Source organism: Miscanthus floridulus, chromosome 5 (assembly GCF_019320115.1).
Source record: "Miscanthus floridulus cultivar M001 chromosome 5, ASM1932011v1, whole genome shotgun sequence".
Taxonomy (NCBI): Eukaryota; Viridiplantae; Streptophyta; class Magnoliopsida; order Poales; family Poaceae; genus Miscanthus; species Miscanthus floridulus.
This window is the reverse complement of record NC_089584.1, coordinates 62,939,057-62,966,439: the sequence shown is the minus strand read 5'-3', so window position 1 is coordinate 62,966,439 and position 27,383 is coordinate 62,939,057. Positions and strand designations below refer to the sequence as shown.

General features: G+C 43.7%; 1 pseudogene; it reads left to right on the top strand.

Moving 5' to 3' along the window:
- The first annotated feature begins 1,263 nt into the window (after nt 1-1,263).
- LOC136452244 (putative ABC transporter C family member 15) lies at nt 1,264-27,058 on the top strand (annotated as a pseudogene).
- Nucleotides 27,059-27,383: the final 325 nt, after the last annotated feature.

Below are 27,383 nucleotides of genomic sequence, written 5' to 3'. Positions count from 1 at the left end.
CCCTCGTGGGTTTTGCAGCCCCTGTTCGCTTGAACTTATCATCTATGGTATAGTATTTTTCCCTCACAACAAATAAGCGAACAGTACTTTTTAGCTTGACAGCTTGTTGTGTCTGCGGAACGCTTGTCCACAAGGTCTATAGCTTAGAGGCTGGCCGCAAACCCGCTAATAAACTTTGCGAGAGGTGGTCTAAAAACTACATGAATAACTCGCCAAACAGCCTGCAATTAGAAAATACGGGGGTGGAGGACTATCGTTCAGTTTTACGAACTGCATGCAATGAACGTATCTCGAGCTTATACAACGTTAAATTTCACCTTGCAATACCGACTATACACAAAGGCCAACAAACTCATGTACCACATGCATGATATGGACGTTACTGTGATGTGGTAGTTTCAAGAAGTGGCAAAAAAAAAAAAAAATCATGTGGCCATGCCCAAGGAACTCCGGTACTGCACACATGAATGGTTGGCAGCATCATGCACGGCCACCGGTGGCCGGTCAGTCGGTCACTGCAGAGTTATTGTTGATCAGACATGGAGTACCTAGCAAAACATCATCTCTGTGGTAAGCTCGAATGTTCCACTTGTGATATGCATCTCAGAATATGTAGTGTGATTAGTGACCGTGAATGAAGGTCGCAGAGATAGACATGACATGGGTGCTACTGCATCTTGATTTCCTAAAAAAAAAGAGGGAGCACATAGTAGACATAACATAAAAGGAACATCAGGCAAAGAACAGATGGTGAAAGGCATCAATGCATTGTGATACTTTTGTAGTTGCGTATGTCGTGAATTTATTTAATGTCATATGATAAGACGAAGAAGTAGATGTGAAAGTGGAGCCAGGTTCATCTGCATTAGTGCCAGATCCAGTGAATGTTTTTGGATGCTGCAGACGTGCAGTTACAGACGTGTTTGGTGGTTATGCCAAAGGTGTATAGCTCACAATTACCAAATACAATCAAGATTCTTGGTTCCAACACTAACGTTTTGCCGATCAGCTCTTTTTGGTTGCAGACCTCCTTTTGATTAGGTCGAAAGTAACAAGCTGCATCGCTTACTTTTTGGTCAGCCATGTGCTGCCAGGCTCTCATTTGGGTCTCTTCTTACTGCCTTTCTACTTCTGGCCTCTTGGGTTCTCTTTGCTTACTTTTGTCTCAGTTTCTGACTCAGTACTGCTTCAATGTAACAGGGCAACTCTTTCCATCTACGTGTTGTACTGCTCTCTGCCACATTCTGTTGATTTTAGCATCTGATGGAGATATTACTAGCATTGGATTGTGTGCGCCTATCAGCATTTGCTGTTTTGCTGCTTTGGGTCATTGGAGAGCTTCTCTAACTGAAGAAGGGACAACATGAGGCAGGAAGTGGTGTCGTGATTTCAGCAGAAAGGAAGGGGGTGACCCTACTCCCATCACACATAATTTCAGTCTGCAATGCCTCAATAACGTCAATACATGTTGGATTTGCTGTTCTTGGAGTTTGGAAGCACCAAACCATCTCCATGGGCTTCATCTTCGCCTCACTGTCATGGATTTTGGTGACTCTCTTCTCAGTCTACTGCAAACACAAAGGAGAAGGACTTGGATCAAACTGGCCTGCAGTTCTTGTTTATTGGTGGGTCTTCAGCTCCCTGTTAGAATCACTACTCACTTCATTGCATTTGCTCCACCTAATCAGCTCTGCAACTGTAGTCAATTTTACTTCACTGCCCTTCGGCGCCATCATATGTCTGTGTCTAGTTGCAATAGCCATGAGAACCTCTGAAGCAAACCAAGATGAACTGAACCAACCATTGCTCACGAGGGAAGACAGTGGCGATAGCAGCGGGGATAGGTTTTCCAGTTCCAGGTGGTGTAGTCAGCTTACATTCCAGTGGTTGAACCCGGTCTTTGAGAAGGGACACCAGGTACGGCTCGAGATTGAACACATCCCAGCTGTTCCTCAGTCAGAGACGGCAGACCAGTCGTATGCATTGCTTCAAGAAACAATGCATAAGCAAAAACCGGAGCCGATGTCAGTACAAAAAGGCATCATTTGTGCTGTTTGGACACCTTTGGTCATCAATGCAGTCTTTGCAGGCAACCGTTACCATGAAATTTATCAGAAATAGAGCTGTTCTTTTCTCCCCACAGTATACTAATACTAATACTAATACTAATACAATACATGGTTTTAATTACCAGGGCTTAACACTTTAGCTTCTTATATGGGACCATTCTTGATCACTTACTTAGTGAAGCTGCTCTCCGACAAGAACCCTGACAGAGGCCATGGACATGGATACATGTTTGCACGCCTCTTCTTTGTATCAAAGACAGTAGAGTCACTGTCACAGCGGCAGTGGTACTTTGGCGCTCGTAGAATTGGATTTCGGGTACGTGCAGCACTGATGGTGTCCATCTACAAGAAATCCCTGTTGATAAAGGACTCAACTGCAGGGACAGGAAGAATTGTGAACTTCCTTGATGTCGATGTAGAGAAGATTGGTGAGTTTTTCTGGTACATCCATGGAATTTGGTTACTGCCCTTGCAAGTCTCACTGGTACTTGTCATCCTGTACCATAGTCTTGGGATGGCGGCATCGCTATCTGCTGTTTTTGCAACAGTGTTGATCATGGTGAGCAACACACCCCTGGCAATGTCACAGAAAAATCTCAACATGAAGATCATGGAGGCGAAGGACTCACGCATCAAGGCCACAGAAGAGGCTCTTAAAAGCATGAGGATTTTGAAACTGCATGCATGGGAGACAGCCTACTTGGACAAGTTTTTGAAGCTCAGGGATGTGGAGAGAGGGTTGCTCAGAAGGTATCTGTACACATGATCGGCAATAGCCTTCCTCTTCTGGGCATCACCAACGTTGGTCTCAGTTGTCACCTTTGGAATTTGCATTCTTGTAGACGTTCCATTGTCGGCAGGAACTGTACTATCAGCCCTTGCTACTTTCAGAATCCTCCAAGATCCAATCTACAACCTCCCAGAGTTAGTGTCCATGGTCACACAAACCAAGGCGTCCCTAGATAGAATCGAAGAGTTCATCAAAGAAGACCACCACACAAAGCCAAGTAGCAATGGCAGTAGAAGTGGCACAGCGAAGCAGTCTGTGGCTGGCATTGTGGAGATTGGAGCAGGAGAATACAGTTGGGAAGCCACTGACAACAACTTGAAGAATACAAAGTTCACATTGAAGATTGATAGAAAGGTGGACATCATGAAGGGTCATAACGTTGCAGTGTGTGGGCCAGTTGGCTCAGGAAAATCAAGTCTCCTTTGTGCCATCATGGGTGAGATTCCAAGGGTCAGCGGTGCAAAAACAATGGTTGTTGGGTCAAGGGCATATGTGCCACAGAGTGCATGGATTCAAACTGGGACAATTCAGGACAATGTGCTTTTTGGGAAGGCCATGGACAAGGCCCGATATGATGAGGTGCTACAAGGGTGTGCTTTGAATAAAGATGTGGAACTATGGGCTAATGGAGATATGACTGTGGTAGGGGAAAGAGGCATGAACCTAAGTGGTGGCCAGAAGCAGAGGATTCAGCTTTCCAGAGCATTGTACAGTGATGCTGATGTTTACCTCTTGGATGATCCCTTCAGTGCGGTTGACGCACACACTGGAGCACACCTCTTCAAGGTACAAATGAGTAATCTGCAACAATGTATCTTTTTTCATGAGATTCACATGTACTTTATGGAAAAATTGCATGCCCCAAGGGCCAAGGCAGGAAATTTTGTAGCACTAACATGCAAAGCAAGAATCATAACCAAACATAAATTATGCTTACAGACATTCTTTCTGTCAGGGACTCCCTAACTTATATATAATATAAATCAGGTATTTGGATCAATAAGCAATTAAGAACTTGCATCAATTATGGGAATCTCATCATTAACTGCAATTCAGATTCTTTAGATGATTAGAATCAAATATATCTGGTTTGAAGAACGAAAAATAACCTTCCAAATATATTTTATTTGCCAATAAACTTGAACAATAATATCAGTTCTATATATATGCAGGAATGTTTAATGAGTCAAATGTCCTCAAAGACAGTCATCTATGTAACTCACCAGCTAGAGTTTCTGTGAAATGCGGATCTTGTTTTGGTAAGACAGCTGTCTTAGTCCTGAGAAAATTTATAGCAAACTATATTTCATAGGAACTCCTAGTTATGAAAAGTATGTTGCAAGTCTTTTTAGGTCCTAAAAAGAAAAAAAGGAATTGTCACTGTAGAATCAATAGAATCGGGTGGAATTGTTGGTTGTATTGCACAGCCTCATGGGTGGATTATATAGCAGTATATTGCTTAGGGGGCAAGAAGCCTCCCTTAGAGATACTGGAGTCCCAATACACTTTATTTCTTAATTAAAAAATCTTCTAGTCATGTTCGTGTGTCTACAATTAGTAAGAACATGTATTTACAGAAAAGGGCAATTCTAATTTATGCTAATGACTCGTTACTTATAGTTCATGAAAGATGGAAGAATTGTTCAATCCGGAAAGTATGATAATTTAATAGCAGACAAAGATGGTGAGTTCTCAAAGCAAATGGATGCGCATAATAAGTCCCTTAGTCAGGTCAACCCTGCAAAAGTTCAGGGCTTGGGCACCAACAAAAAAATACAAGAAGCAAATGGAGCACACAGAGATAGAGCCAGATCACACTGTGCTAGGAAGGGAAAGTGAGGAAGAGCGTGAATCTGGAAGGGTCAAATGGGGTATCTACCGAAAGTTTGTTACCTCAGCCTACAGGGGAGCCCTCATTCCCGTAATTCTTGTATGCCAAGTCCTTTTCCAGGCATTGCAGATATGTAGCAACTATTGGATTGCATGGGCATCAGATAGGAAAGAACTAGTAAGCAGAGAGAAGATGATTGGTATTTTTGTGCTGTTGTCATCAGGAAGCTCAGTATTTATATTGGGGAGAGCTTTCGTCCTATCAGCAATTGCAATCGAAACTGCACAGCAACTCTTCTTAGGCATGATAAAAATTATATTCCGAGCACCAATTAATTTCTTTGATTCCACTCCATCAAGTCGAATCCTAAATAGGGTGAGCACCAGCATACTACCACCTGGATGTAACATCATAACAAATACTCTCCTTCCAGTTAGTCCTTACAGTTCAGCTTTTCTGTTTTTCAGGCATCAACAGATCAAAGCACAGTTGACATAGACATTCCTTAGAGGCTAGCAGGGCTGATATTTGCACTAATTCAGCTCCTCAGTATCGTTTTCATTATGTCCCAAATTGCTTGGCCCATACTATTTTTATTCATAGTAATAATTTCCATATCCACTTGTTATCAGGTAAATCTTCATGCATTATTGATGACATTTGCGGATTTGAGGCATATAAAATGAGTAATACACTAATCTGTAAATTTATGTAGAGCTATTACATCAGTTCAGCGAGAGAGTTAGCGAGGTTGGTTGGCATTAAAAAGGCTCCAATTCTCCACCATTTTTCTGAGACCATATCAGGGGCTGCAACAATTAGATGCTTTAATCAGGGAGTACATTTTTTAAGAAAGAGCCTTACACTAATAGACGACTACTCCCGCATCACTTTCCACAATGCAGCAACGATTGAATGGTTGTGTGTGCAAGGAAAATGGACCCTAGACCCATTTATTTTGGATGTTGGTGTTTGATGACTAACACAATCAAATTGGACTAATGAATTTACAAGTGATTGTTTTGTAGTCCAACAGGGTGCAAGACGTGACTTGGATGAAGGCGACGTGATGATCCGATGATAAACACCTTAAGCAAGACCCTAGAAGCACAAGAGAAGACCCAAGATATCAAGCAAAGTCCAAGCACGAAGATAGGAACTAAGCCGGACGCAAGATCGCGAAGAAACGAGCTCACAGAGGTGACCGGACGCTGGAAGGTGATCGACTGGACGCTTCGATCAGTGACTCGGCTACAGCAGGCATCAGCAGCAGCGACCGGGCGCTGTTCATCATCTCGGCAACACGTTCAGTATTGACCGGACGCTAGCGGCAAATCGACCGGACGTAGGACTACAGCGTCCGATCGAGTATAGAAAGGTTCCAGAGCAGCGAAATTACGACCGAACGTATCCGATGGCATGTGACCGGACGCCAGCAGCATCCGATCAGTTGATCGTAGCTCTAACGGTCGGGACGACCGGACGCGTCCAATCAGGACGACCTGAGTGTCCGGTCAGTAGTAGAAAAGCGAGATTTTATCCCCAATGGCTACTTTCTCAGTGGGGCTTATAAATAGACCCCCAACCGGCCATTTGAAGGGTGTGAAGCTGAGAAAACATACCAAGGGTGTTGATACACCATTTTAGTGATCTCCACTTGCATAGTGCTTAGTGATTCATTAGGTGATTAGCGTAGGTGCTTTGCGAAGTGCTTAGCTTGATTAAACTACCGCTTATGCGCTTGCTCTAGGTTTAGGCCTAGTGTTTAGTGAGGTTTGTATATCTCTTACCACTCGGTGCTTGCGTGCACCATTGTTGTACATCGGAGGGGCTTGTAGTCTTGCGAGATCACACCAACTGCGTTTGTGGTGTGGCCGCCACCATGTAACTGTCGATGTTTGACCACCGATAGCCTGCCACGGGGGTACCCGGGGTAGTATGTTCGGACTTCGGCGTATGCAGAACTCGACGGTTAACGCAAGAGACAGTCGATTTATCTTGGTTCGGACCCTCGATCTTTGATCGAGTAATAGCCCTATGTCCAGTCGGCGTTAGCCTTTACGTTGGATTGATTGTAAAGTGTTGTGTTGTACAATTGTTCTCTCCTTCCCGTCTCTAGGAACCCTGCCCTCCTTTATATAGTCAGGAGGTCAGAATCCTAGTCAGTTTACAATGAGTGTTCCTAGTAGGATTACAGAATACTACTACTACTAAGATTACATGGGAAGAATCCTGATTAGACTAGATCTTCTTCTTTCCTTACGGGGTATCCCATGGGTCCCGCACCGACAAGCCCCCGAGCACTTCATGGTTGAGCCCTGGAAACCTCGTCTTGTTCCTTCAGGTCTTGTCGAGCAGGAACAAGCGTCGTCCAAGTGCTTTCTTGAGCCAAACCATGTAGCGCTTTGTGAGATCTTCGCGTGGTCTGTACCTTTTTTGAAGAAAAAAGTACTCCCATTTGGGTGTAGCCCCCGAGCCTCTTGCTGTTTGGCACAAGAAGCTGGAGGGTCTTCTCTTGAAATCGCTCTGATTCTTCATCCAAGGGCTCCTAAGCATATACCCGGGTTCTTTGTAAAAAGAGCTCGGATATAGCTATGTCCGGGGTCTTTTTGTTGTGTGGCCTTGAAGTGGTCTGTCTTGAAGAAGTCTTCTGAGTGATGTGCACTTTTTTGAAGGAAAAAGTGCACTCACTGAGTGTAGCCCCCGAGCCTCTTGCTATTTGGAACAAAAAGTTGGAGGGTCTTGAATCTTATGTTGTTCAAAAGAGCTGAAAAACCTCTCCTGGTGCAGCCCCTGAGCGTATATCCGGGTTCTTTTATTCAAAAAGAACTCGGATGTAGGGTCTTGGCATATTTTCTGGTAGTCTGCTGTTGTCAGATGTGGTTGTATGGTAGTGGTTGAGTGTAAATGCTGTTTGCTCATGAGTTGTACAGTGTTGGTATATCCTTTCGAATATGCTCGTCCTTGAGTACTATTCCTTCATGCATGAGTCCTCTTTCATTGAATTCTGTCTTTTCACTGTGTCCTTTGTTAGGTTTGTTCCGTTGGTGCTCCCGGTCTATGTGCACCGCTTCTTTGGTCTATAAATACTTTTCTGGTGTGCTGTTTTGATTCATCGAGCACTTTGTTGCGTGGTCTGAAATCTCCATAGTCATGAATATGATAGTTACTGAAGTAGAGCAGCCCCCGAGCGTATTTTGTAGTTCTTGTGTATCTTGCCGTAGCTGGAGGGAGTCTTGTGATAGGGATTAGAGGTAGTCTAATCCCGCAGCAGCATTGTACTTGGAAGTACGTGGCGGTAATTGGAGGGAGTCTTGTGATGTGGGATGCGATCCTTCATCTGACAGTTCTGGGTTGATCGTCGTCGCCTGCCCTGAGACTGTCCGATGCAGATCAACACCATATCCAGCATCACATCGGACTTGGGTAGACAGATGCCTACCGGCCTTCTCTGCTCCATGTTGTCCCGCCGTGCTGCTGATTTCTGCCTTGGATGCACTGCGTCTGTCCTTTGAAGAAAGCAGTGTAGCCGAGGGCGGTTTGTCCTACCGAGTAACAATTTGGAACACATAGTCGTTCCAGAGCCTAGCCGTGTCTGGGTTCCTCTTTGCTACTTTGCTTGTCGTAGTATCGAGTTCGTTGGGTCTTGTAAGATGTGTAATCTTCTATTTTTTTTGAAACCATTTATAATGGAAAGAATCTTATCTTCTGAGCTGTCATTCTTTATTCTGCTGATGTCCCGGTTGTTTATGAGATTCCTGAGTTCTTTCTATAAGGACCGGGTTGTTGCGTCCCTTGTGAGGTAACCCTTCGTTGCTTCATGGCTGATGAGTTATTTTTGTAGTAATGTGATAACTCCGCCGTGGTGCTGGATGGATAAGTCTGAAATCTGCCTGTTGAACTGTACCGTTGTGTGGATTTGTGACGTACGTCATTTTAGCTGTGTCAGTAAATGGACCGTTGCGTCTCCATGCCGTGTTAAAAGTAGGCCTGGTGGGCCGTGTTTTTACTGGTGTAAAATCTATTTAAGGGCCTTTCCTCTTCTTCTTCCTTACTGCCCTAATTTTCCTTTGAAACCCTAGTCTTCAAACTTCCGCCGCTGCCATCGTCGTCGTCATCTGAGCGCTGCCGTCTGAGCCTTCTTGACTCTTAGTGCCCCATTGCTTTTGCTAGTATATGGGTAGGAAGAAGTCGGCGAGTAAGTCCCAGGCAACCTTTGTCGATGAGAAAGCATCGCTCTCCGTCATTGAAAATCAAGAATTTATGGCCATGAGGGATGCTCAGAAGGTCTAGCCGGCTCTGACTACGACTGAGGACCAGTTGCGTGAGCTCGTGAGTGATGGTCTGCTCCAGAGCAACGAATTTGCTGATTGGAGAGCTCTAGGCGAGCATCGGGTCCCTGCTCCAAGTCCTGGTGAGATTATTCTTTTCGTCTCCTTTATCCGTGCCGGTCTCTGTCTTCCTGCTTCTGCCTTTCTTCATAGATTTCTCAACTATTTTGGGATTAGCCTGAACCATCTTGCTCCCAATGCTGTCCTTCATCTTTCCGTTTTCGTTCATCTTTGTGAAACTTTCCTTGGAATTCCTCCTTCTCTTTCTCTCTTTCGTTACTTCTTTTGCCTGAAGCCCCAACCCCACTGCGATGACACCAATGTTCTTGGTGGCTGCGGGATTTAGTTTCGCCAGGGTCTTAAGAGCAAATTCTTTGACTATGACCTGGTTGATTCTGTGAGGGATTGGCGTGCTGACTGGTTTTATGCCACCAACTTGATTCCTCCTCTTTCCGTTCATTCTAGATCTAGTCCCTTGGTTAATGACCATTGGGAAAAGAATCCTGTGATGGCAGCTGAGCTCCAAACGATCAAGCCATTTCTTGAGAGGATTTGCACTCTGAAACAGCAAGGCTTGACTGGCTTCGGGATTATTTCTAGTTTTCTTTGCCGCCGAGTTCAACCTTTGAAGGAGCGAGAACATTATGGTTTCGAGTACTCTGGGGCGGAGGACCCTTCTCGTATGGTCCCTGCCCTTGAGTTGACTGATGAGGAGGTGCTCGAACGTCTTCAGAAGATGCTAAAAGGAGTAAGCATTGTCCCGCTTGCTGTCCTTGAGTACAGTGCTAACAACCCGCCCCCTACTGTGAGTTGTTCTTTTCTTATGTGGGTACTTTTGAATGTCTTTTGTCGTATCCACTTTTTGCTTAATCTTCCTTGTCTTGTTGTTTTACTCTTTTGTAGGAATTGGGGCGTAATTTCGCTGATCCAATTCCCCTTGATGATTTCCCTACAAATGTGGAGGCTGGGGGTAGTCTAGCTGGGGCATCCTTGACCAGTAAGTTTCAGACCACCACAATATTTCTTGGTGTTTCTTCCGCAAACCTTGATGTATATGTAGAGTATGTTCCTCATCTAGTTCCTCGAGCTCCTCGTACTTTCAGAAAGAGGGGGCGAGCAGATAGTTCTTCTTCTGCTCCATCTGCTGCCAAGAAGTCTCACCAGTCGAGTACTCGTCCAGGTACTCCAGTTGTAGCTAGCATGCTCTTAGGTGAGCATATTAATATGCCCTGTCCTTTTGTTGTTTGTTTTTATCTTTGACCGAGTACTTTTGTTCTTTTTCAGCTGGTGCTATGGTGGCCTTGGTCGAGAGTGAGGAAGAAGAGGATGATGATGCTGCCCTCGTTACCCGTCAATGAATTCTTTTCTTGTTTCCCTATTGTTGAACCCCTCTTTTTGTTTTGACTTTGATCTTGTTCTCTTGTAGTAAGCGGTCATCGGGTTCGAGTTCTTCTGGGGCTCTAGTACCGGCCGCGTCACTCTCGTGCAGGGTGGCAGTGATGTTTTTGCCACTGTGGTTCCCCCTGCGAGGTCTTCTTTTGGTTTTATGAGGAAGAAGATATCTGAATGAGTGAATTCTGGTTTTATTTCTTTGCTTCTATTCTCCTTTTTTCTTATTCTTAACGGTGAGTTTCCTTATCAACTTTTAGGCCTTTGTCTTCCCTAAACCCTCAGTTGACTTCTTGTCAGCCCTCTGGTGCGCCCTTGTGTACTGAGTCTCAGGACTCGAAACGCATGGTCATCGAGGTGGCTTTGAGGGGGACAGAGTACGCAGCCGCTGATTTGGTGACTCCTGAGGTGACCGTGGCCATGGCCGTGGATTCAACTGAGGGGTTGGCCATGGCTTCCCAAGAGATTGCCCTGGTTGTGCCTTCTTTGCATCGGCCGGCTTCTCCCTCTCCCCTTCTTGCTTCTGGTGGTCCGCTTTTGGCTGATGACGTGGTGCAGCAATTTGATGCCACTCATCGATTGTTAGAGCTAACCGCCGCCTGGGGAAGCTTGTCGACCCTTACGACTTCTTTTAGGGAAAAGCTTCAAGTAAGTTTTTCTGAAGTTCTTTCTTTAGATGTTCGTTTTCCTTTTGTCCTTATGTCTTGTTTTTCTCTCTCTTTTTGCTCAGTCTTTTTCTCATGATCATACTGGCTTCTTTTTCTCGTCTGAAACCAAGAAAAAGTTGTCTTCTAAGGTGAGTACCCTAAAGGCAGAGCTTGACCTCTATCGGGCCAAGTTGGAGACCGAGCGTCAGATGCATCAGAAGGAGGAGAAGGCTCTCCATGCCCGGGTAGTTGAGGTAGAAAAGCAGAGGGATGCAGCTGCCCAGGAGGCCTTGAAAAATGTGGAGGCCATGAAGAAAGAGTGCCATGGTATTATGAGTTCTTTTTCGTTTCCTTTTGTATTCAAATTTGTCTTTCTGCTGACTTGTCTTTTGTTGCTTGATCTAGCTCTCCGAGTTAAAAAGCAGAAGCTCTCGGAGGGTATCGAGGAGATGAAGACACTTGTTTGTACTAACCATAATAAGGCCGAAGAGGTAATTACTCGAGCTGAAGAAGAACTCACGCTTGCTAAGTTGATTAGACGTGGAGCTGATAGGGATCTTGTGCAGGCCCAAAAGACCATTGAAGACTTGACTGGCAAGTTGGCAATGGCTATTGAGAACTGGAATGCTTTGTGGAAGTCTTTTTGGTCAGTAGCTGACCTTCTCCGGACTCCAGCAGATGATGGTCATTCTTGGGCTCAGTTTATTCCCCAAGTGCCGACCCGCTTCTAGGAGTTCGTGAAGAGGTGTGCCCATCTGTGTACCAGGAATGTTCTTGCCCAGGTCTGAGTTCTTTCTCCAGAGTTTCCTTTGTCCAAGGTTGCTGATGAAGCTGAGAGTCAAGAGTATCTGGATGCTATTGAGAAGTTGGAGCCTAAGGTCGAAGATTTAGCCAGGAAGATTATAGATAATCTTAACATTGATATTTCTTCTCCTGATGACAACGCTTGATGTAATCGACCTTTGTATTCCAGCTTCTGTAATAGAACACTATACTTGAAGATTGAATGGAGATTCTTTATTTTTTGTTGATGTCTTCTTTGTCTGTATTTCTTTGTCTTGTAAACAACCCGGGTTAGGTAAATCATTGTCTTGACAAACTTTCTTGATCTGCCGAGTGCTTTTCTGGCTTTCGTTTGTGCCTTGTAAACAACTCGGTATAGATCGTTGTGCTTTTCTGGCTTTGTCTTGACAAACTTTCTTGATCTGCCGAGTGCTTTTCTGGCTTTCATTTGTGCCTTGTAAACAACTCGGTATAGATCGTTGTGCTTTTCAATCTTTGTGTTCTTGTTAGTACTAAAAAGATTTAGGACACCTTCATCTTCTTCTTTTTAGCTTAACTCGGAATGTGGTCAGCATCTGGTCCTTTCCTTGGTTGCAAAAACATCCTAGGATTGACAAGCCCCCGAGTACTTCATGGTTGAGTTCTGGAAGTCTCGTCTTGTTCCTTCATGTCCTGCCGAGTAGGTACAAGCGTTGTCTGAGCGCTTTCCTAAGTGAGTGTAGCCCCCGAGCCTCTTGCTATTTGGAACAAGGAGCTGGAGGGTCTTGTCTTGAAATTGATCTGATTTATGCTTAGGCTTAGTTTTAGTTGTTTTGCTTTTTGGTTCGGGTGTTAGCTTATTAGCTACCCTCATCGGCGGGCTCAAGCATTTTTTCGGCTCTTTTGCTCTCGGCCGGTATGCTCAGGCGTATTTTCAGCTATTTTTCTTTTTGGTTTGGGTGTTCGCTTATTAGCTACCCTCATCGGTGGGCTCAAGCATCTTTTCAGCTCTTTTGCTCTCGGCCAGTATGCTCAGGCGTCTTTTCAGCCATTTTGCTTTTTGGTTTGTGTTTTCGCTTATTAGCTACCCTCATCGGCGGGCTCAAGCATCTTTTTAGCTCTTTTGCTCTTGGCCGGTATGCTCAGGTGTCTTTTCAGCCATTTTGCTTTTTGGTTCGGGTGTTCGCTTATTAGCTACCCTCATCGGCGGGCTCAAGCATCTTTTTAGCTCTTTTGCTCTCGGCTGGTATGCTCAGGCGTCTTTTTAGCCATTTTGCTTTTTGGTTCGGGTGTTAGCTTATTAGCTACCCTCATCGGCGGGCTCAAGCATCTTTTCAGCTTTTTTTTTGCTCTTGGCCGGTATGCTCATTGTAAACAACTCGGGGAAAGCCATAATAAGACATATGTTTGTCGAGAGAGAACCATCTTTATTGATCATGAATATTGATAGGTCATAATAGTACATATATTGTTGATGAGCGCTATCTTTATTGATCATGAACATTGATCTCTTGTGGCTTGTATATATATTTTCCCTTGAGTTGTTTTCATGCGTAGAATCTTCTTAGCTGGCTGATGTGCCATGTATTGTTGACTTCCTTTCCGTCTTCAGTTACCAACCTATATGTGCCTGGTCTGGTGACTTTTTTTACGATAAAAGGACCTTCCCATGGACTGAGTAGTTTATGGCGTCCATCAGTTTTTTGTATTCTTCTTAGTACTAGGTCTCCGACTTGTAGTGATCGAGGCTGGGTATTCTTGTTGTAGTGGCGTCTTAGTCCTTGGAGGTATCTTGCTGATTGAAGGGTAGCGTTTACTCTGACTTCTTCTGTACTGTTGAGTTCTAATCTTTGGGTGTGTTCTGCTTCTCCTTTGTCATATTGTTCTATCCTTAGTGATGTCCAGATCAAGTCGGTAGGTAGTACGACTTCTGATCCGTAAACTAGGAAGAAAGATGAGTATCCGGTGGCTCTGCTTATTTGAGTTCGTAGCCCCCATATGACCTTGGGTAATTCTTCAATCCATTTTGATCCATAGTCCACTAGTTCTTCATACAATCTTGGTTTTAATCTGGCTAGTATGAGTCCATTAGCCCTTTCTGCCTGTTCGTTGGCCTCTGGATGTGCGACTGATGCATAATCTATGCTGAAGCCACAGTCCTATGACCAACTTTGGAATTCAATGGCTGTGAAGGGAGAACCCAAATCTGTGATGATTCGATTGGGCATGCCGAAGCGGTGCATATTGTCTTCGATGAACTCTACTGCTTTGGCTGCGCTGTATTTTGCGAGTGGTTTGTATTCAATCCACTTGGTGAACTTGTCAATTGCTACGAAGATGTACTCAAAACCGCCTTTCGCTTTCTTGAGAGGTCCTACTTGATCCAACCCCTAACAGGAGAAAGGCCAAGCGGGTGGGATGCAGATGAGATTGTGAGCTAGCACATGAGCTTGTCTTGCAAATATTTGACAACCTTTGCATCTTCTGACAAGTTCTTTTGCGTCTTTCAAAGCGGTTGGCCAGTAGAATCCGGTGCGGAATGCTTTGCCGACTAGTGTTCTTGAAGCGGCGTGATTTCCACAGCAACATGAGTGTATTTCGTCTAGGATCTCTTTGCCCTCTTCAAATGAGACACATTTTAGGAGTACTCCTGATGATGCGGCTCTTCTATAGAGCTTGTCTCCCACTAGGACGTAGTTCTTGTTTCTGCGAACAACTCGGGTAGCTTCCTCTTTTTCCGCTAGCAACTTATTCTCTTTGATGTAATCAATAAAAATCTGGGTCCATGAAGTGGTGATTACCAAAATCTGGGTGCCTTTAGCTAGGATTTCAGGGGTTATCTCATCGGGTTATTTGATAGAGGGAGCTGATAACTCCTCTATGAATACACCGGGTGGGACCTTTACCCTGTCCGATCCAAGCTTGGCGAGAACGTCTGCCGCAATATTAGAATCGCGTAGGACATGTAGAATTTCTAATCCTTGAAAATGTTTTTCGAGCTTTCGTATTTCAGCACAGTAAGCGCCCATGTTTTCTTTGGTATAGTCCCAATCTTTGTTGACTTAATTGATGACTACTGCTGAATCGCCGTATATGAGTAAATGCTTGATTCCAAGGGTAATTGCCACTCGTAGCCCGTGGATGAGGGCTTCGTATTCTGCTTCATTGTTTGTAGCTTGCCATAATATCTGAAGGACGTACTTGAGTTGTTTTCCGTCTGGAGAAATTAGGAGAATGCCTGTACTGGCTCCGCCTAGCTTGAGTGATCCATCAAAGTACATCTTCCAATGATCAAGGATGGTATTTGACATAGGTTGTTGAATTTCTGTCCACTCGGCAACAAAATCGGCCAGGGCTTGAGATTTAATTGCCTTCCGTGGGGTGAAATCAATATTGAGAGCACCGAGTTCAACTGCCCACTTAGATATGCGCCTTGTTGCGTCTCTGTTGTGCAGGATGTCTCTGAGTGGGAAATCTATCACCACGGTGATCTTGTGGCTTTCAAAATAGTGGCAAAGCTTGCGTGAAGTGATCAGGAGGGCGTAGAGTAATTTTTGCACATGTGGGTACTGGATTTTTGATCCTGACAGTACTTCGCTGATGTAGTATATGGGGCATTGTACTTTATATACATGCCCTTCTTCTTCTCTTTCTACGACAATCGCTGTGCTGATCACAGTAGAAGTTGCCGCAATGTACAACATCATGTCTTCGTATTTCTTTGGAGGTGTGAGAACGGGTGAGGAGGTGAGGTATGCCTTGAGCTTCTTGAAGGCTTCGTTGGCTTCTTCTGTCCACTCGAACTTGTCTGTCTTCTTTAGCAATTTAAAGAAAGGTAACCCTTTTTCGCCCATTCTTGATATGAAACGATTCAGGGCCGTCATGCAGCCTGTTAGTTTCTTCACATCTTTGACACTTCGAGGAGGGCCCATCTCTATTATGGCTCGAATTTGCTTGGTGCTTGCTTCGATTCCGCGATGACTGACTAAGAATCCGAGTAGTTGTCCTGAAGGAACTTCAAATACACACTTGTTTGGGTTCAATTTCCACCTCCATCTTTTCAGATTTTTGAAGGTTTGCTTTAAGTCTTCAATTAGTGTATCCGGGTTCTTCGTCTTTACTACTACGTCATCCACGTATGCCTCTACGTTTTCCTCGATTTGATCACCAAGGCACGTTTGGATAGCTCTTTGGTAAGTGGCACCAGCATTCTTGAGTCCAAATGACATTATTTTGTAGCAGTAGGCGCCGAACGGAGTGATGAAAGATGTCTTGCTCTGGTCTTATTCCTTTAACGCGATCTGGTGATATCCTGAATAGCAATCAAGGAAGGATAATAGGGCAGATCCTGCTGTTGAATCAACTACCTGGTCAATGCGTGGTAGCCCAAACGAATCTTTCGGGCAGTGTTTGTTGAGATCTGTGTAGTCGACACACATGCGCCACTCGTCCGTATTCTTTTTCTGTACTAGAACTGGGTTTGCTAGCCAATCTGGATGGAGGATTTCTCTGATGAATCCGACTGCCATTAGTTTTGTGATTTCTTTTTTAATTGCTGTCTTCTTGTCGGGTGAGAATCGTCGTAGTCGTTGCTTTATAGGCTTGGAGCCTTCATTGATATCAATTCTGTGCTCAGCCAACTATCTTGGAACCCCTGGCATGTCAGCTGGCTTCCAAGCGAAGATATCTTTGTTGTCTCGAAGAAAGTTGGTGAGCGTGAGTTCCTATTTTGCCGAGAGGTGGGCGCTGATGGTTGCCATTTTGGAGGGATCACCGGTGCCTAGGTCGATTTGCTTGACGTCGGCTTCTTTTGGTGGTGCTAGGATGCTGGGTTTTTTGGCCAGTATTACTAGCTCTTCTGGGCTCATTTCTGCTGCAACAGTGGCTATTTCTTTTCTTCCATCGGCGGCATGTGCTTTTGCTGCAATTTGGATTGCCTGAACATCACAATCAAAAGCGTGCTTCAAATCACTCCGAAGAGAAAGGACACCGTTAGGCCCTGGCTTCTTAAGCAACAGGTATGGATAATGCGGTATCGCCATGAATTTTGCTAGTGCTGGGCGCCCAAGGATTGCGTGATATGATGAATCGAAGTCCGCAACTTCAAACTTAATGAACTCTGTACGGTAGTTCGAGGGAGTCCCAAAAGTAACCGGTAGAGTGATTTGTCCAAGTGGCATTGCTGCCTTACCGAGTACTATGCCATAAAAAGGCGTGCTTGTTGGTGTAATCATCCCGACGAGTTGTAGTCCCATCTTCCTTAGAGTTTCTAAAAAATGATGTTGAGTCCGGCTCCCCTGTCAATTAGTACTTTCGTGACAGTCATACCGGCAATAGTTGGATCTAGAACCAGTGGGTAATGGCTTGCGTTTCCCACGCTAGTTCATTGGTCTTCTCTTGAAAATTGGATTGGATACTGTGACCAATTGAGATATCTTGGTGTAGCCGGTTCTGCTGCCATGATGGTTCGTAACGCTAGCTTTTCTTGATGTTTTCTTCTAGAATCTGGAACCCCGACAAAGATTACTACTACTGTCCCCCTGGATTTTTGGAATCCCTTGTCTTCGTGGTTGTCTTCTTCTTTTTTCTGATTGCCTTCTTTGGTATTCTCCTTACTATCTTTTCTTGTGTATCGATCTTTGAAGGTGTAGCAATCTCCGATGGTGTGATTTCTTTTGGGGTGCAAGATGCAATGCATATTTTCAATGTCGTCATACCTTTTGGGCTTGGAAATTTTCCTTGATTTGTTAGTCACTGCTATAGTGTTGTCTGGTCCACATTTTCTTTTTTGATGTCTGTTGTTTCGATGATTTTGCTTGTCCAGGATGTCTTAGTTGTTTCTATCCGGGAATCTTTCTCGTGTCTTTTCCTCTACGGTAATCATCTTTTCCACTGTTCGTCTGAATTCTTCATTGTTTCTTGGGTTTTCTTTGCAGAAGTCTTGAAATTGCCACCTAGCCATGATTACGTGAGAGAAAGCTTCGATTACTTCTCATTGGGTGATGTCGTGTACTTGAGCTCGTAGTTCGCCAAATCGTCGATAGTAATTTCTGAGACTTTCACCTCCTTTCTGCTTGAGTCCTTTTAACTCTGCGTGGGTGATTGGGTGTGTAATGATACCCGTGAAATTTTCACAGAAAGCTCTTTGCAAGTCCTCCCAATTTCTGATTGATCCTGGATTCAATTTATCAAACCATTGAAGGGGCATGGTTTCCAGGGCCATGGGAAAGAACAAGGTCTTGATGTCATCGTCTCCTCTGGCCAATTCAATTGATTGCGAGTAAATCCTAAGCCACTGCCTTGGTTCGGTCTTGCCATCATACTTGGAGTGGTTGGACGGCTTGAACTTGTGAGGTAGTCGTATTGAAGCAAGTCTATTTGCAAAACAGGGGAATCTATTGTGCGTTCTGGCTTCTGTGTATTCTGATTCAGCGCCCCCTTCTTGCCAACTGTTGTCTTGGTGAGAGTAGTTTTGTGTGGCTGTCCGAGTAGGTGCTTTGCTTCTGGCCTTTCTTGGTTGTTCGACTCGGTCGTTTTGACTATGATTTCTTCTACTTTCTCTATTGTGACTTCCACTTGGTCTAAGTCTCTCGAAAGTGGACTTCCTTTGATTTTGATCTTCCTGCTCATGAGATGTTGACCTGTCAGGTAGTCTTGAGCGGGCCCTTCTGTCGTGTGTCCTTAGGACTATTGATCGGAGGAAGTCCCAAAGCTATTCTTGTTTTTCATTGGGATGTGAAGTCGCCTTGAGTTCTTCTAGTGCTTCTCAGATCTTATTGTAGGGTGTATTCGCCGCTCGTCCTTCTTCGACCTCTTGCTCTGATTTTCTTCTATTGTACTCGGCTAGGTCTGACTCATATTTGATCCAAGCTTCCTTGCGCTGCTTAGCACGGCGTTGACGTCCTTGTTTCAATTTGTTCTTTCTCTCTCTGGCTTGCCTCTGACTTTCGGTCTCACCATCGTGCCCCTGGGTAAATGGTGATATGTTGGATTCGGATTCATCTGAAGACTTGACGTCGGGCACTTCTGGGGGGACCAATGGTGATCGAGGATGGCGAATCATGAATACTTCTCGAGCGTGAGTTGTTCTGTCATCAGCGTTGGTTTCCGTAATGTCAGAGTTGTTGATAACTTCAGTAGAGGCTTTAGGGTCGCAGATCGAGTCTCCTTCTTGGTAGGGTAGAGCTATTGTCGTTGTTGTGTCAACTAGCCGGGTACTGCTATCCTCAGGAATAGAACCTGGCCAGTGGATGATGTAGTCTTGAGATGTTACGGTTAGTACGAGACCTTTCTGAGCTCCTGTTAGTGGTATTCTAAGCACTGGATTAAGAGATCTTTCAAGCTATGCCCGATAAGGCGTTGCCATGTTGCCGAGACCGAACGGAAAAAGACCCGTCTTCTTTAGAGTACTCTGAGCGTACTCTGAGTTCTATTCTCGATAGGTTGATGTCGTGTCCCGAAGCCTTATTGGAATAGAACTCAGTTTCCCGAAAGAACTTGGATAAGACTCCGTCTCGGATGCGGAGCCTGAGTTTGAATCGGTTGCGTGAAGTCATGAAATCTGAGTTGGATCGGACATCGTGAGCTGCACGAATCTTCCAGCAAGTTGATCTATCGTTGTCGCCGAAATGGAAAAGTCCTGATGATGATCTGAATCTTTGAGGAGACGGCCTTGGAGCTTGCCATCGTCACCTACCTTGTAGATCCACGAACCAAAGATGAAGGTTGATCCCTTCAAGAAGATCATGTTGTCGAGGTCCATCGAGCTCTTGGATGCAAAGTCGCCGAAGGCCCCTACCTGGCGCGCCAGCTGTCGATGTTTGACCACCGATAGCCTGCCACGGGGGTACCCGGGGCAGTATGTTCGGACTTCGGCGTATGCAGAACTCGACGGTTAACGCAAGAGATAGTCGATTTATCCTGGTTCGGACCCTCGATCTTTGATCGAGTAATAGCCCTACGTCCAGTCGGCGTTAGCCTTTGCGTTGGATTGATTGTAAAGTGTTGTGTTGTACAATTGTTCTCTCCTTCCCGTCTCTAGGAACCCTGCCCTCCTTTATATAGTCAGGAGGTCAGAATCCTAGTCGGTTTACAATGAGTGTTCCTAGTAGGATTATAGAATAATACTACTACTAAGATTACATGGGAAGAATCCTGGTTAGACTAGATCTTCTTCTTTCCTTGCGGGGTATCGCGTGGGTCCCGCACCAATAGTACCGAAGGGAAAAAGGCCCACGGCGGTTCGACCGGAAGCTTGATAGTGAAGATGGCGGGGAGCGGTCCGGGAGAGGCTTGTCGGAAAGCACACTAGAGACTCACTTGTGCGTGGGGAAGGTCCGGGGCTATCCACAGAGTTACTAGACCGGGAGCTTGGCCCTTGCGAGGGATTCCTTGTGAGGGGCTCCAACGAGGGCTAGGGGGAAGCTTGCGCGCTTCTTGATACCTCGGTAAAAATACCAGAGTCATCGATGTGAGTTTGTATATCTCTACCTTACTCTTTAGCTTTCGTATTTACATTGTTAGCATAACTCCTTTTATGGTAGAGATAACAACACACTAGCAAAACCGTAGTTGCACATTTAGATAGTTTATCTTTTGCATAGGTTTTGCTAAGGTTAGAAAAAGGTGCCATAGCTTAGAAGTAGAATTTTAAGTTACCTAATTCACCCCCCTCTTAGGTGTCATGGTCCCTTTCAATTGGTATTGGAGCCGGTTGGCTCAATTTAGACCTTTGGCTTTGTCGCCGTTGAGCCAACGCTATTTAGAGTGGTTGGGATGGATACCTCTAGGCCTCCACACTTTGACGGCACTAACTTTTACTATAAAGCTAGAATGGCTTGTTACCTTGAGGCGGTAGATTTGGGTGTTTGGAGAGTCACTCATGACCGGATGAAACCCATTAAGAATCCCGATAAACCCACAAAGAGTGAAGAAAAGGAAATTCATTTTAATGCAAGAGCTAAAAATTGCTTGTTTGAATCTTTTAGCATGGATATTTTTAACCAAGTGTTCACTTTAAATATGGCACATGAAATTTGGTTAAAACTTCAAGAGCTCCATGACGGCACAACTCATGTCCGTGAGCAAAAATATTATCTAACTAAACAAAATTATGATTCCTTTAAAATGAATGATGATGAGCTTGTTCGTGATATGTATTCTTGTTTGAATCTAATTATCAATGAGCTCCATTTAATAGGATTAACAAAGCTAGATGATGCGGGCATCGTGAGGAAGATCATCTCCGTGCTACCATAAAAGAAATATGCAAGCATCATCACCATCCTTCATAACATGGAGGATTTGAGCACCATGACCCTGGCCATAGTCATTGGCAAGATAATGGCATTTGAAACATCACGCAAGATGGGTCAAGAAGAAGCTTCTTCATCAAGCAAAGGCAAAGCTCTCGCATGTAGTGAGAAAAAGAAGATGAAGGGCAAGCAAGTTGAGATAAGTTCAAGCTCAAGCTCCTCAAGTGAAGATGAAGAAGAAGAAGAAGAAGAAGAAGAAGAAGAAGAAGAAGAAGATGATGATTCAAGTGATGATGATCAGTCTTCCTTCTCCACCTCCGACCTTGATGAAGAATCAATCAAACTTATCAACAAGGTGGAGAAGATGATCCAAAGGCTCAATGTCAAGGGTGTGCCTATCCAAATTCAAGATTTCATCTTCACAAATCAAAGAAATGAGCAAAGAAAAAATGATGCTATGGATGTGGCAAGTTGAGGCACTTTGTGGAAGTTTGTCCAAACAAGTCCACACCCAAGACAAAGAAGAAGACATGCAAGGACAAAGCCCTCACATCAATAAGGTCATGGAATGATTCTTTAAGTGAAGAAGAAGACCATCACAAGAGGCGAGGGCACAAGCACTCATCATCAAGCACCTCACGTGTGTGCCTTATGGCACGAGGTAACAAAAAGTCAATCCCTAGTGATAGTGACAATAATAGTGATAGTGATGATAAGCTACCTTCTTATGATGAAATTGTGCAAGAAAATCTTAACTTTGCTAAAGTTTGCACTAGTCAACAAAAGAAGCTTGAAAAATTAAAAGAAAAACTAGATAGCTCACAACAAGCTTATGCTACTTTGCTTGAACAATATGAAACTTTTACCAATCTTAATATAGAGCTATCTACTAAAATTAAGCAACTTGAGACTAGTGCAAATACAAATAAATGCACCATCAATGATGAGCAACTTGCAAAGAAAAATAAAAAATTAAAGAAAAAGTTAGCTAGCTCACAAGATGCTTATAAAAGTTTGCTTGCTAAAATGGAAACTATGTGCAAACATTGTGATGAGATAACTAATAAAGTTGCTAATCTTGAAGCCGTCGGTACTACCCCCACTGAGGCACCTAAAAAGAAAAGTTCTATCTTTAACATACCTAAAAAGGATGCCTCTACTTCTTGTAATGATTTATATTTAGACTCACCCTTGTGCAACAAAGTTTGTATTGAGAAAGTTGTTGTAGATACATGCACACAAGAGGTTGCAATAGAGAATGAGCAACTCAAGCAAGAAGTGGCTCGCCTCACCAAGGACTTGACTCAAGTGAAAGATAAGACAAAGCAAGCCCAACTTAATCAAGATAACACCATCAAGGGAGTGAAGAAGCTTGATAAAGGACAAACCGTGGTTTGCTACGTATGCCACAAGAAAGACCACAAGTCCTATGAGTGCAAGGTGAAGAATGGGGGAGGAGCAAAGAAGAAAGAGAAAAAGCAAACAAGCAAGCTCTCCAACACCTACACCAACAAGATAGACAAAAAGGCCTCCACACCTTATCTCTTGAAGAAGAAAAAAAATGATAAGGTGGTGGTCATCAAGCTGAACAAGCAAGCCAACATTGGAGCCAAACATATTTGGGTGCCAAAAGAAATCATTTCAAACATAAAGAGCACCAAGAAGGTTCGGATCCCGAAAGGGAAGTGAGAAGTCCAATGGATTTCGGGGAATTTGAAGACTTGGCAAAGTATGAGTGCATTTTATGGGGTGCATCACATTGGATCAAGTTAATTGCCAAGTGGGTTAGTGAATACTATGGACCCAAATTCCCCTTCCCATGTTAGGTAACTAGATTTAAGTTCCTACAAGTAGTATCTTTTAGCATCTAGTTTATTTTCATGCCTAGGTTTGCATTTGCATGTTTAATGTTTTGTCTTGCATACGCTAGGTATATCTTATGGTAGGCTTGCTCGGTTTTATTCTTAACCCTTGGAGCAAACCTACATGGTTTAAATTGTTTAGGAACATGGCACATAGTTTGTTTTACAATTGTTCATCTAATATGTGCCAAAGTCCAAATTGTAGATAATTTCTCCCGAATGTCACCTCAAAAATGATTCTCACATTCATGTGATGTCATCTTTCAAGTAGTATTTTTGATTCTAAAATCAATGTGCATGTCTCCTACAAGTATTTCATGCTTGTGTGTACAAATTTAGGGGGAGGTTACTCTACAAGTTGGATGCTTTGAGACTAACACATTTTCAAGCTTATCATGTGTGTAGTAGTCTCATTGCAAGGAAAATGGAGTCCCCGGAGTTAAGCATCATACTTCAAATATCCACCACCTATTGTAAGTGGTAGAAATCAAATTGGTTTCCACATGTGGTATTTCTAAACCAATATCATCATGTTGATTTCATTTTGATATTTATATGCTTTCTCCATGCATTATATAGATTAAATTCCCTTGAGCAATAATTTGCCAATCATGCATGTGCTATGCCTTCCACCATATGTATGCATATATTTAGGGGGAGCTTAGTCCATGTAATGTGAGAGTCAAATTTTATGACCTATTCCACTCCACATACAAAAGATCACAAAGTTTGACCCTCCCTTGTGCTACTAATGTCTTCCTTTTCGGTGTTTGATTCCAAAGGGGGAGAATCTAGAGGACCAAAAGCCCGATCATAATAATTTACAAGTGGTAATGGTCTACAAGTGGTAATGGTCCGAGAAAGGGAGGATAGTTGATTATGGATTAGCCTATGTAATGAGGGAGAATTTGTAGGACCTAAAAGCAAGGCTTAAATCCATAATGCCACGTGGGGATATTTGCAAAGACAAGATAAGTTTTCAAAGATATTTACATGTAGTACCTTTTAGCCTTACAATTGGTATCTCCATTTGGTATCTTTTAGTCTTACAAGTGGTACCTTTTAGTATCATATAACCTTGCCCTTTGCATTGCATCCTAGCAAGTAGATAGTTTTTTTTAAATTCCAAATTATTATGATTTGCTTGCTTTGGTCGTGTTGTCATCAATCAGCAAAAAGGGGGAGATTGTAAGGAAAATGGACCCTAGGTCCATTTACTTTGGATTTTGGTGTTTGATGACTAACACAACCAAATTGGACTAATGAATTTGCAAGTGATTGTTTTGTAGTCCAATAGGGTGCAAGACGTGACTTGGACGAATGTGATGTGATGATCCGATGATAAACACCTTAAGTAAGACCCTTGAAGCATAGGAGAAAACCCAAGATATCAAACAAAGTCCAAGCACAAAGATAGGAACCAAGCCGGATGCAAGATCGCGAAGAAACGAGCTCACAAAGGTGACCGGACGCTCGAAGGTGATCGACCGGACGCTCGAAGGTGATCGACTGAACGCTCTGATCAGTGACTCGGCTACAGTAGGTGTCAACAGCAGCGACCGAACACTAACCAGTAAAGTGACCAGACGCATCGATGGCACTATTCATCATCTCGGCAACACGTTCAGTATTGACCAGACGCTGGCGTCAAATCGACCAGATACATGACTGTAGCGTCCGATCGAGTACAGAAAGGTTCTAGAACGACGAAATTGCGATCGGATGCGTCCGGTGGCATATGACCGGACGCCAGCAGCGTCCGATCAGTTGATCGTGGCTCTAACGGTCAGGATAATCGGACGCGTCCGATCACGACGACCTGAGCGTCCGGTCAGTAGTAGAAAAGCGGGATTTCATCCCTAACGGCTACTTTCTCAATGGGGCTTATAAATAGACCCCCCAACCGGCCATTTGAAGGGTGTGGAGCTGAGGAAACATACCAAGGGTGTTGATACACCATTTTAGTGATCTCCACTTGTATAGTGCTTAGTGATTCATTAGGTGATTAGCGTAGGTGCTTTGCGAAGTGCTTAGGTTGATTAGACCACTGCTTATGCGCTTGCTCTAGGTTTAGGCCTAGTGTTTAGTGAGATTTACATACCTCTTATCACTCGGTGCTTGCGCACACTATTGTTGTACATCGAAGGGGCTTGTAGTCTTGCGAGATCACACCAACCACGTTTGTGGTGTGGCTGCCACCATGTACCGAAGGGAACAAGGCCCACGGCGGTTCGGCCAGAAGCTTGATAGTGAAGATGGGGGGAGCGGTCCAGGAGAGGCTTGCCGGAAGACACACCGGAGACCCACTTGCGCGTGGAGAAGGCCCAGGGCTATCCATGGAGTTACCCGACCGGGAGCTTGGCCCTTGCGAGGGATTCCTTACGAGGGGCTCCAATGAGGACTAGGGGGAAGCTTACGCACTTCTCGATACATTGGTAAAAATACCGGAGTAGTCGACGGGAGTTTGCATATCTCTACCTTACTCTTTAGCTTCCGCATTTACATTGTTAGCATAACTCCTTTTGCGGTAGAGATAGCAACATACTAGCAAAACCCTTGCACATTTAGATAGTTTATCTTTTGCATAGATTTTGCTAAGGTTAGAAAAAGAGGCCATAGCTTAGAAGTAGAATTTTAAGTTGCCTAATTCAACCCCCCCTCTTAGGCATCACGGTCCCTTTCATTGTGTCCGTATCAACTTCCTCTTCAACCTGGTATTCTTTGTGATGCTGGTCATCCTTGTCTCCTTGCCTCATGATACTATTGACCGAAGTAAGTTCTCCCATAACAAAACTACTAGTACCATTCAATGCTTCAACCTAGTTCTGTAGTTCTAATAGAAATGACAATGTTTTGGTTTTCTCCTTCTTTAGGCCTTGCAGGGCTTGCAGCAACATATGGTCTCAACCTTAATGTGTTACAAGCATGGGTAATATGGAACTTATGCGATGTTGAGAACAAGATGATCTCAGTAGAGAGAATTATGCAATTCTCAAACATGCCAAGTGAGTCTCCTTTAGTGGTTTGAAGACAACAGACCAATGGAAAGATGGCCATGGTATGGAACCATTCAAATTGATGGTCTCCAAATCAAGTACAATCTCGACATGCCTATGGTGCTCAAAGGTATAAGCTGCACATTTCCTGGAGAAAGAAAAATTGGGGTGGTAGGGCGAACGGGGAGTGGGAAGTCTACTCTCATCCAGGCTTTGTTTTGGATTGTCGAACCATCTGCAGGACGGATACTCATAGACGGAGTCAATATATCACTTTTGGGATTACATGATTTGTGATCTAGACTAAGCATTATACCTCAAGAACCAACTCTATTCCAAGGCACTGTCAGATCAAACCTAGACCCTCTACAACAACATACAGATGCTGAAATATGGGAGGTACGCCAATATGCCTTTAGCATCCTTATGATGTTTTATGCTATTTGGCACTTTATCAACGCTTTAACTGTGGTTGAAAATGCTGGTTTAGTTTAATTTTCGTTTATCAGTTCTAATTTTTTAGTATTTACAGGTTGCTAGTAAATGTCGCCTTGAGGAGATTATTAGAGAAGACAATAGACTGTTAGATGCACCAGGTATCAAGGTCTTCCTTGACATTTATGTGTCCCCTTCATCCCAGTTTTATAACTACAATTCATTTTTGTAGTTGTTGAAGATGGAGGAAATTGGAGTGGGGGGCAAAGGCAGTCTGCTTGGCCAGAGTGCTACTAATGAAAAGAAAAATGCCTGTTTTAGATGAAGCTACAGCGTCAGTTGATACTGCAACTGATAATATTATCCAAAGTACTATAAGGCAAGAAACAAAAACTTGCACGGTCATAACAATTGCACATAGAATTCCCACTGTGATTGACAGTGACCTAGTTCTTGTACTTGGTGAAGGTAAAATGCTCCGAAAGAACACATAAAATTCTTTTTCTAGTTTTATTCTAGGTTCTGAGATGGTATTTTTAACAAACCTAAGTCATCTAATAAATACTTTGTTTTCATTTTGTACAACGGGGATACTTGAGTACGATTCTCCAAACAATCTCCTGAGAGATGAATCATCAGCGTTTTCAAAGTTGGTGATGGAATTTGTGGGAAGGACAGATAACGTTAGCTAGAGATGACATGGAGCAATAAACCAATCATTAACCATTTGACCTTGCTTAGTCCTGTGTATAGTAGCGCTGTAGCAGTATGGAAGTCAGACCAGGTAACCAGGAAAATTTGATTCGTGTGTGATGATGGGACCAATCGTGCGGTTCCAAGATCCTCCTAACTCGAAGTAGTGATTGTGTCACCGGGAAACACAAAACCACTCGTTCCCGTTCAATCCTAAGTCCAACTTCTTTGACTTTTAGAAAATTATAATATATATATATATATATATATATATTTACCACATCAAATTTATTTAATTAAAATTCATATTTTGAAAGTGCATTA